Below are 12514 nucleotides of genomic sequence, written 5' to 3'. Positions count from 1 at the left end.
ACAACAAAATAATAATACAATAAAACGAAGCGCAGCGTACTATATAAAGGGCTAAATATTATTAATAAGTGTAAAGCTGATCAATTTGTATGATAATGTCATGTGTCAACATTATATACCACAACAACATTAATTTTATATCACTAAGGATTGAGTCCATGTAAGTTCTTTAATCATTAAAGGTTCTGTCAACATTTTCATGGTCAAGGGTCAAACTATGATACACTGCAGGAGCAAAACCAATGCAGTCACTCGCCTTTTAGTTCATGGCGCCCTCAGATATAATCATACTATCTTGGTAATCAGATCCTTCATACTGTGATATACCGTTTTGGAATTGAAAACATAATAATAGACATATTCTGCCTAAATAGTTAAGGTATAAGCCTCTCTATAAACAAGTGATATATCGTGTATACCTATACATCTCTTCTTAGGTTACTTGAACATAACTAAGTTGATCAAACGTGTGTATGCATCGGGCCTAACCTTATGTATTATCGTTGATTCTTATCTTGTTGTGTTGATGAATTTTTGGCAAAAAGTCATTTTCGTCGCCTAATAACAATGCCACTATGTTTACTAGCGTCTATAGCATATACAAAGAGCGCCTTTTTAACTTTACAAAAACACGTATTTCTATTAAAGTTATATGTGCCTTAACTGTGCGAACATTTCGACATTTTTCCCGGTATGTATTGAAAACTACCAGGTTTGATGAATTTAGTTGTGAAAAACATATAAGTGGGCAGACATTCATGTATGGTGTTTTGTAAACATTAGTAACAACACAGTATTTACGCGCTTTAATCGTTTTATTTGTGTCATATATATGTTCAGACAGAAACATACCATCGTTTTACATTTTTAATATTACAGTCTAAATGTGAAATAAAATTGTAGATTACAAGTTGGCGTCATGGTCTGACCGTATGTTCACTGTAAATGTAAACATAATGAGTTTTGGCAGAATTGGAAAAATCGTTTTCGGTTATTATTTGCACTCGTAAAATTATTCATTGTAAGTCATGTTATTCTCAAAAACTGGATAATTTTTGTGGGTGGATCAAATATTAAACTTTCTGATTCTTGAGTTTGAAAATTACGGTACCTATAATTAATATTATTTAGACGACGCGGCTTCAGCATGTGAGGTGTTACGTTCTGTACCAATGCCCTATATGAAATGAAGTACTGATTGCGCACGCATCCACCAAAAGCAAGTCGATTATGTTGTATCATTGTTTTGGTGTTAATTTGATACATATTTACATGATTAAACGCCAGTTATTGTTCAAATGTGCCCTGTCGGCGATGGAGCATCATTAAGCAAATGCTATCATTTCTGTTGTCAGTATAGTTGTCCTGAGTGGAGTTTGTTTATAAGTTTCTATTCCATTAAAGTATCACATGTGTGTCGAATGAAAACATTTCATAAAAATCAGATTAAACTATTAAACTATTAAAAATATTAATTCTGTCCCACATGTAAGACATAAGAATTGTACCCGCTGGCGCTTGCCCCATTTCATTAAAAAAACTCAACTAAATGGTATACATATTATATTTCATATTATTTTTTAGACGGACCTTCAATGACCCTGTGTTAAAACCGTTGATTGTGCAATTTCGTTCTTGAAATGCTCGTAATATGATAGAATATCTCAGTACGAGGACCTGAACCTGGTACCAGTCCTTCAAACTAATGAAGTACAAGAAATCATATATTTATATCTATATATGCCAAATAAACAGTGAAAACCTTTAACGCGGTTTTTCATTCTTTATAAATAAAAATCCTTTTTAAATTTAAATAATATGTTAAAGATTAAGAATTACATTAGAATTTACACTTTTTATTTTAAATTCAAATGTTTATAAAGTTTCTTTTTTTTCAGAATTAACGTTTGAATTATTTGTCAATTGTTGCCGTATCGAAACAGGATGAAAATCTCAGAATCATCAGGAGTTATCGATCTTTAAACACAGATACATCTTTTCTGTAAACGAGTACATATTATATTTCTTTGCAACGTTATGGTGTAGTTATATATCACGCTCTATTAATTCGAATGCTTTGATATTGAAGCAATATTAAATGTTGGTGTTTTGATTATTCTGTCTCTGTTTTGGTTTATTATACATAATATTAATGACAAAAAGAAAATTTCACATTTTAATTTGTTATTGTTACAAGTGTGAATTATCCTGTATTCATTCGACAGTCTGTTGATAAATATCATGGACGAAGATAATAATTGACATACACTGTTCCATGTTTGTTTCAGTTTTACGGTTCATCGACAACTAATGTCATTTAGGGACAAACTACAAATCATGTAATAGATCCAAAAGATAGATATCTAATGATTGCATCTAAAAGGTCAGGTTAAAACATAGACAAATAAGAAGGTACAACACAGATTGTAAATTTTGATTTGCTAAAAAGATTGTTGCTATGCATATGGTTCTCCTCTCACTGTTTAACATAGTTTAGTGCATTGTATTATTTTTGACACAGGAGATATGTCGTAAGACACCATAATATTTTCAGTATCTCAGGGAGATCGGCATATTTAATAAAATATAAACGTTTGTCATCTTATCATATCTATTTAACATCATATCTTTTCATCATCAGTATTTGCGAGTTTTCCTACGTTTTTTAACCAAAACTATTTGATCCCCTCACTGTTCAACTATTGGCCAGATACCACTATATAGTTTGATGCCAACTGTTACTAAGTCAGTACTTAAAGAGTCAGTTCTGTATGCCAACTGTTACTAAGTCAGTATTGTACTTAAAGAGTCAGTTCTGTATGCCATTCGTAATAGTATTTAGTACTTATGTCACTTCCTTGTAATGATTAAATTAGAAACCATTTTATATTGCTATCCTGCATAAATTCCAAACATCATGTCCTCACCGGGCTAATTGATATTGACAAGGGATAGACCTATCGTCATATTCCTATAATAGTTAATTACGTTAAACATGTACAGAAACTACTATTTGAATGGTTTAAAAAACAAACATATTAGGCCGGGATCTAGGGGGGGGGTCTACGTGCACCCCCCACAACTTAACGAACCAATGTTTTTCTGAAGCCTTATGACCCACTGATAACGAAATCGAGAGGTAACATTGTATAAACTGGGATGAACTTCCGGTTATGACGTCATCAAGATGGCCGCCATATCGAATTTCACTAAAGGTTGAAAAATAGTCATAACATTGACATTTTTCAACCGAAGAAGACAAATGAGGCATCAAAATGACCACAATAGAACAACAATTACATATCAGGACCATATAAACCAATATATGTAGTTATTTCTACGCAGGAAATGAATAAATCGGATTTTAAGCTAAAAAATTGTAATTTTTTAGCAAATTTTTCATATTTGGCTTGACGCAGCAAAAATATTTGCCAACAGCAAACTATTATTTCTAATCAGTTATTTGACCTCTTATCAATCAGTTAAAACAACACCAACAAAAAAAAAAATGTTAACATTGTATAAGCTCCAGTTATGACGTCATCAAGATGGCCGCCATCTCGAATTTCACTAAAGATTGAAAAATAGTCATAACATTAACATTTTTCAACCGAAGTAGACAAATGAGGCATCAAAATGATCATAATAGAACATCAAATTCATATCGGGACCACATAATTCAATATATGTAGTGATTTCTAGGTAGGAAATGAAAAAATCGGATTTAAAGTTCAAAAATAATAATTTTTAGCAAATTTTTCATATTTGGCTTGACGCAGCAAAAATGTTTACCAACAGCAAACTATTATTTGTAAACAGTTATTTGACCTCTAATCACTCAGTAAAACAATAAAATATATAGAGATACAAAACAGAATTATTGTTATATACCATCATTAAGTTTACAAAACATTCACTGGGTGCGTATACTGGGTATATGCTATTTTTCTAAATCCAAACCGCTGACACTAGTTTCCTGGTGTGTTATAAGTTCCTTAAATAAGTTTGACTATTGGCGATTTATAAGTAGGAAACATGAATGTAAAGTTGACAGAATATCTAGCCTCGGGTAGGACAAATCACAGTTTCGTTTATTTCCTATGCATATTATTAGCAAAATGTCAGATAGGTACCACACAATGTCACATATTTCTTTCGCTGGTTCTCAATTATAACCATTATCATTGTGCGTGCTTTCCCACCTCACTGCACTATCCTCTGACGTGACTCGCCATGTCTGGTAGCTGGTACATGCAGTCCAAATCAGAGTAATCGAGATATCAGTATCCAATTCGTCGTAAGCCAGAGCGTCGTCGTCGATGTCGATGAGATGATGTGACACTACATTACCAGTGGTGTTCTAGCCTGACATCTTTCATGGCCCATCCATAGCCAGAGTTTATATCAGGAACAACAGGTTCAAGGATGTGGGATCTCCTTCAGATTCTAACATATCGTATATGCTGTTTCAGACTTCTCAGGAAATTACACCAGATCCAGATTCTTCGAATGGTTGAATGATTCAAGCACCATTCATCAACCTTGTGGACACTCGTGCGACTATAGGTGGCACAGGTGATATCCTTGAGGTCTTTAATGAGGTCATAAATGTTAAATGTTTTTCATTGGTCAGACTTTCCCCATGTCCCTTGAAGGTACTGGTTGTGTCGCATCTGGTGTATGCATGGATACACCATTGAAGACTCTCCAGAAAAAGTTTTCTACAGTGCTCTCCAGACTTGGCAAAGAGAGGAACTTCACTGTAGACCTCAGTTATGACCTCAAATAATTCACCTGTGTCATCTCTGGTCACTGAGGGTTCACAAGAATGAGGAATTGTGCTTCATACGAATTAAGGAGATGCAACTCAACCCTTCGCAGAATGTGGCTCTGGTGTCTTTTCCATCCTACCGGAGAGGTCTGGAACATCATATACGATATGTGAATCACTAGGTTGAAAACAAGATGAGCTCCAACATCCGCGAACCCGATGTTCTTGATGTTACCTCTGGCCATGGACGGTTGACAAGTTAGAACCACGATGGTAAACCGGTAATGTAATATCACATCAGCTCATCAGCTCATCGACACTCTGGCGAGAAAGCACGCACAAAGATAATGCTTATCATTAAGAACTATTGAAAGAAATATGTGATACTGCAGTAACCATCTGACATTTCCTTACGTTATACACAGAAAAATAAAGTTAACAGTGGATGCGCTATTTCTAAAAGAAACAAATTTCGGAACGTGTCGTGGTATTAACAGAAACAAATGCTTTCTTCAGTTTTAATTTGATACCCTATTAGTTGGTGTTGTGCAGTAAAAATTCATCTTGAGACGCTACTAGTCTACAAACTTTCGAACATGAAAATGGATTTTGTTAGGAAATAAGTCCCACTTAGATATTAAGCCAACTTAAAATTCAAATGTGTTAAGATATGAATCGTCAATTGCCAATGTTATCTTTGGGAAGTTCTAAGACATCCGGAAACTGTATTGTCAGCGGTTTGGAAAAAAACAGCAATCATATACCCTGTATATGCACCCGGTGATGTTTTGTAAACCAAATGATGGTATAACAATAATTCTCTTTTGAATTTCTATACATTTTTGTTGTTTTTTGTTTTTGCTAATTGATAAGAGGTCAAAATAACTGATTTCAAATAATACTTTCTTGTTGGGAAACAATTATAGCTGCGTTTAGCCAAATATGAAAAAATTGCTATAAAATTATCATTTTTGAGCTTAAAATCCTATTTTTTTTCATTTCCTGCGTAGAAATCACTACATATATTGGATTATATGGTTCCGATATAAATTTTGTGTTATATTATGATCATTTTGATACCTCATTTGTCTAATTCGGTTGAAAAATGTTAATGTTATGACTATTTTTCAATTGTTAGTGAAATTTGAGATGGCGGCCATCTTGATGACGTCATAACAGGAGCTTATACAATGTTAACAATGTTTTTTTGTTGATGTTGTTTTTACTGATTGATAAGAGGTCAAATAACTGATTATAGAAATAATAGTTTGCTGTTGGCAAACATTTTTGCTGCGTCAAGCCAAATATGAAAAAAATGCTAAAAAATCACGTTTTTGAGCTTAAAATCCAATTTTTTCATTTCCTGCGTAGAAATAACTACATATATTGGATTATATGGTCCTGATATGTAATTGTTGTTCTATTGTGGCCATTTTGATGCCTCATTTGTCTTCTTCGGTTGAAAAATGTCAATGTTATGACTATTTTTCAATCTTTAGTGAAATTCGATATGGCGGCCATCTTGATGACGTCATAACCGGAAGTTCATCCCAGTTTATACAATGTTACCTCTCGATTTCGTTATCAGTGGGTCATAAGGCTTCAGAAAAACATTGGTTCGTTAAGTTGTGGGGGGGGGGGGGGGGGTGCACGTAGACCCCCCTAGATCCCGGCCTATATGAGAACCACATAAACAGAAACTGCTATTTGAATTATGTTTGAAAACAACATATCAACAGAAGCTGATATTTAAATGGGTTTAAAACAAAAGAAAAACAAAGCACAAGAACGGAAGTTACTATTTGAATGGTTTTCAAATAAAACATGAAAAATACTACTATTTGATTGGTGTCAAACCGTACAAGAAGAAAATCTGAAACTACTATTTGCATAGAACATTAATATGTGTAAGTATGAGGACAGACCCCAGACTTCCATACAATTCCAAGGCGTAATATGATGCATCGTCAAGGCAGACGTTAGGCCTGATACACAGGATGACTGCTATTGAAGAACAAGCTTACAGTATTTTTTTAAGCAACATACGTCCTCTTCCTTCAATAACATTTTCTAATCTATGGCAAATTATTATTATTACTTAGTTATGCCATCATTGAATGAAGTTTAAACAAATTCTCAAAATACCAATGAAGAGGTACTATCAAGTAGAAATTAAATGACCTCCGCTTTTCTATGAGGCCCGTTACGCCCACTCGTGACCAAACATGGTACCTACAGGAAAAGCCATCGTCATATGGTGTAGGACAACCGTCACAATTGTTCCTGTTTAGATAAAAGAGTGTTAATATGCGTGAAAAGGATTAATAATGAAAACATTGAAAGTGAAATCATAGTATTTATTTTATTTGTTTTTAATTCAATATCTGCGGATCGAAATTGCGTTCTTCACACAATTCTTAAATTTAATTTATTTGGAAATTTATCACAAGATGATGTCATGTTCGGTTTTCATCTCTGACTATATTCCCTTTAAGTGTCAATATCGATATTCAAATACCAACTTTTTCTAATGGGTTTCCTAATGAGAACTAATGGATTATTTTCCGACAATCAATTGTTTAATGAGAAACATATCGGTTTCGCAGTGAAGTTAACGTGAGTGAGGCCGACAAATTGATTTTATTAATATTGTCTTTTATCTTCGTTTTGACAGTCATTTTTTATTCCAAGGTTAAAACGTCTTGAGAAATACATTTAAATAAGCTTGAAACAAAGAGATAAGCACATGTAAGTTTTCACAATATCCAACTGTTATCACGTGACTACACCAGTATATGACCCTTGCTGTTAACTGGACAAAAACATCCCCCAAAAAAAACACCAGTGTTATATGACATGGGACGATTTGGCTTGGCTTTACTGTGTAGGGGATATATTGTAACCTCATCATATGATATAGCATCTGCAGCATGTGAAATAAAAACAGTGGAAGTTGATTGGTTGGTCGATCGATCTCTTTTTCCTATTTACAGTTGAGGAAGTTTAAGGACGACCTCCCATGTATGTCACGTGTTGTGTTTGTGAATGTGTTCCTATTGTATCCCCTTGTAATAGCTGACCTTTTGACCCTTTGGTAGTGATATCATATATCGTTATGCCGTTACATCACCCCCCCCCCATCTTGTCACGTGCTGATAATTGGCAAACCAAACGTCACATTACTTTTATACTGAACATTTAACCTTTAAACTACTTCAAAAATGTAGGATGGAGTTGTGACATGATGGAGCTATTCTCAAAAAAAATTATAAATATCATCCGGATCACACACGTTTCATAACATTTCCTTTACATTTTCGATTTTCAATAAATGTGAATTATATGGTCCCCACCCTTACCCCTTCCACAGCGGACTATTTGAGGTGCCAAAGTGGTCACAATAACTAAAATCTAAAAAAATCCTTTCAATTTAGCGGTGTCATGAATTCAAATACTCTTCATTGATTAAAATTAATTGATAAACTATTTCATTTCAATATATATTTTACTGCAAATAACACGGAAAGCCTACAAGTTTGTATCCATGTTATATTAACGTAATTGATTTTTTTTATTTAAAATTTTGACTGAAATTAAATTCGAGATAGGAATTGACTTTGACTCAACCGGAATTTCGAGTCATCGAATTTCGAGTCATCCGATTTTAAAATACATACACAAAGAAAAAAAAAAAAAACAGGACTTCAAAATTAATTCAACTCAACCGGAATTTCGACTCTGAGCGATTTTGAGATAACGAGTTTCGACTGTGTGTTTGCCATCTCCAAACAATTCCGGTATAGTACAATTATCGACAAAATATTTTTACATTTAACATTGCATTATGAATGAATATCATTATTAGTGTATCTCCCCAACCTATCACCGTAGAAAAATCTTAAATACATTTAAGTTTCAGATATAATATTCTGATATACATGGCAATAAATATTTATATTTTCTTCATTACAATTGTCACAGCCGTGTAGTAGAGTTTTTGTGTTAAAATGATAGTGGGGAATATTAGTGTTATTTACTTTGGTTCTGAGTGATGATCTTTGTTCACTAAGTTGTATGGTCTATCACTTTCGCTCTTTTTGTCGTAGTGAAAACTGTTTAAATGGACAATTCAACTAGAGTCTATAAATAGGGTTTTACGTCACTCAGCTCAACCCGCGAGTTTCACGTGATCTCGCCTGAAGTAACACGAGAGTTGTGAAACCAAGAGAAAATGTCAACAATTTTTCATAAACAAAAACATGTGGTCGTCCTCAGCCGACTGGATTTACGAAGAAAATAATGCTCACGCATTACAATATTTGATACATACATTATTTGACGGCAATGTTTGAAATTTATGTTTCAAATGCTCTAATTACCTGGCTCACCACGTGCACGTCGTGTCGAACGTTAGTCACGTGATACGATTCGGAATCCGACAAAACCCGAAGTCACTGAACATGGCGGTGATTTAAGACGCTTTATTCAAAACCAGGAATGCATGTATATATATCCGTTGATTTCGGCTCTCGTATAGGCCGACATATGTTTTTGGGGAGCTACATCGACAAGTTACATGTCAATGTTGTGTCCACTCCGTATCCAAAAAGTATACTCCGTACCTAAAATTTCGAGTCCACTCCGTGATTAAAAGATCATAAATTTTCATAGTCCACTCCATGTCAATGCGAAATTGTTTAAACATCGATAACTAATTAATAAGTTGACCAACGTGATGAAACATTCGGTATATATGCATCAAAACGTCCGAAAATCGCATGTTTACAATGATTATTACGCTTCGATTTTTAAATCGCAACTAACGCCTACTTCGATTCTGAGCAGTGATACAACCATAAAACGTAATGATGGATCCAGAGGAATGGAAGTGCTTGTTCCTTGTCAAATTCTCTCAAAATCTAGCCATGCTATGGAAAAATCGGCTCCTTATTTCTGCAGAAACCTCACTTTGTAATCGACACCTACCTTTTTCGTTCTGAACCGGCCGCCATCTTGAAGTCTCCACTCCAGATCGGGTACACTGCAGTGATTTCGTGAACAAAAGACATCGGTTGGCTAGTAAATTACAAAGCTAATTTGTATCAAAGATCAGGTGACCTTGTTTAATTATAATACCGGTATGGTAATTCTTCGTTATTATGTTCGATAATATATAAGGACACATTTGTCCAAAAAATATCAAAAGGCTGGTAGGTGCATGGGGCAACATTTTTACACATCTTTGTGATATTCAATATCATCATTCCGGTGATCGTTTATGCCATTGGGCCTCTTGTTCCAGCTTTAATTTTGCATCACCTATATATCCTGTCGAATCGTCGTCAGTAAGTTTGATTTTATGTTGCTCAAAGCAATTCAAAACTAGTAGTAGTCTTCAAATATTTTGTGGGTGCTTTCAGTGAGGGGCTTGCATTTCATACCTGTTTATACAGCCAGGGTCGCATGAGGACAGACACTAATGTATGCAGTCTTTTTTCATATGTGAAAAGCGTTGTGTGTGTGCTTTGAAAATTTGCGGTATGTTCGTGGTGTGTTTCTTGTAACTGTTGGCCTTTTTACGGTGCTATCCCACTGAAACATGTCCCCGAAGTTACCAAACCAGCTCTTCCACGGTCACATTAAACTGACAACGGGTGCACTCTTGAAGCTGAACGCTAGGAACAGAACCTAATACTTTTATGTGGTGTCTCGAACAGGGGCAAAACCCAAAGCATTCTTCACAGGGGCGAGCGCTTAATCAAATGCTAAAAATGAGGTGGTGTCCAAGGAGACACAAAACAAGAGGCAATCATGCGTTGTACCTTCTTTATAATCTATGTAAACACATTGCGTTTTTTAAATAAATAAAGTACTAGATTACTTAGATGTGTATATTTACAAGAATGATCATGAATTAGTTTAAACTTTCTTTATTTAATTTCTTCACACAGCAATACAATATACAGTCGATATAAAGGAAAATAGAAACAAGCGTATACGACACTTATATTAATCTATGACTTTGATATTAATTTACTAATACATTCTTGACAAGACAGCATATAGAAAGTTTACTTAAGCAAAGTTTGCAATATTGAAACTTAATAAATTGAAAAAAGTTTTTTTATGGAAACATGGGGGGAGAGGGGGTGTAGGGTTTGGGTTAAAATAACATATATAGACAAAGTTAAATTAAACAATAGTTGAAAATCTACCGAATTTAAGTATGTAATTGTGAACAGCTAAGCAGATTATCTTATTTTCGTGTACAGATAGTGTTTCGTTCCCAAAGAGAAGAAGGTCTACAGTAATAGTATATAGTAATGAACGTATAAATCGTGTTCGAACTTCGTCATAGCTAGTACATTCTAATAGGAAGTGAGAATTGTTTTCCATTTGACCATAAACTTATCTTGGAGACTCACGATATTTTTGTTAAAAAGGTGTTCATTGAGGGAACTGCATTCCTTGCGTAAACGGGCATGGTGAATTTGTCCCTTACGAGTTACAAAGTTAACAAAGTTAAAATAAATAGGTATGATTCTTGTATGATTCATGAATTTGAACAATAATAAATAAATTTGTCAGTATTATTCGTATATCACTAAACGGGATAAGCAAACACCACCAGCAGATAAGAGAGTATATACATACATTTATTTTCATTTCCCCCCATATATTGTCATGGATAGTATGTCATTATGGATAAATATTACGATTTTTAATGAAGAAAATGTGTTAAGTGATTTTAAAATACAAGAGGAACGAAAATAGAGTAATATAAGGTATCTCATCCGAATCTTTTTTAACAAATATCATATCATCAAAAATATATTTTGTGCGGAAGCAATGCTCATTCTAAAACAGAAACATGTCAGTTTCTGCATTAACAAGAAATCGATATTTGAAAATGAAGTGCATTTCCTGATTTTAAATGTCGATTTTTTTCTGACAACACAAATTATTTCATTCTTCATTTGTAATTACTCTTCTCGCTGTTTTTGAGGTAATTGGGTTTTCAGCCTAATTCTCCGGCGTATAGCACTCATGACATAGCTACATGGTCGTGTACTTTTAAGATATGGATGTAGATAGAGATATATATTTACATTCAGTTTTCACTATTACTATATCATATAAACTAACCAAATCAGACTGCAATCTATCACGCAATACCGTCATGATGTCCCCTATGTCAATTGACAGTTATAATGTCAATAATGTCAACTGACCGTTAGGTTGTCACTATATATCCACTGACTGTTATGATGTCACTAATATCAACTGGTCGTTATGATGTCACTAACGTCAACTGACCTGTTCAGAGGTTGATATTGCAAATCCGGTAACCTGGCTATAAATAGACACAGGGAATTCCCTGTCTCTTCCACATTTTTGACCAATCAAAATAGAGCATTCCCGATCAACGGGCAATAGCCAAATCCAACATTGCAGACAACAGTGAGGTAGGATTAGGAAAGATGTTAGCCTAAGGACTTTTTAAATGTAGCACTATGTTCGAAACTTATATGCACAGCAGAAGTACTAAAAATTTTTCTTGAATTTTGTTTAAATACTTATTGCGCTGTCCTTGCTTCAAAATTGTTCCAAGTAGCAAAACTTGTATCATTGTATTGTTTCATATAACAAAACAATTATTGACTTTTTGTAAGTTAATACGAGGAAGTGTTAAACCTTTGAAAGGTGATATTATATTTCTCCTGGCCTTCGGCCTCGGGGAAT

This window comes from Argopecten irradians, chromosome 4, assembly GCF_041381155.1.
Source record: "Argopecten irradians isolate NY chromosome 4, Ai_NY, whole genome shotgun sequence".
Taxonomy (NCBI): domain Eukaryota; kingdom Metazoa; phylum Mollusca; class Bivalvia; order Pectinida; family Pectinidae; genus Argopecten; species Argopecten irradians.
The sequence above is the reverse complement of the archived record's forward strand: the minus strand, read 5'-3'. Positions refer to the sequence as shown.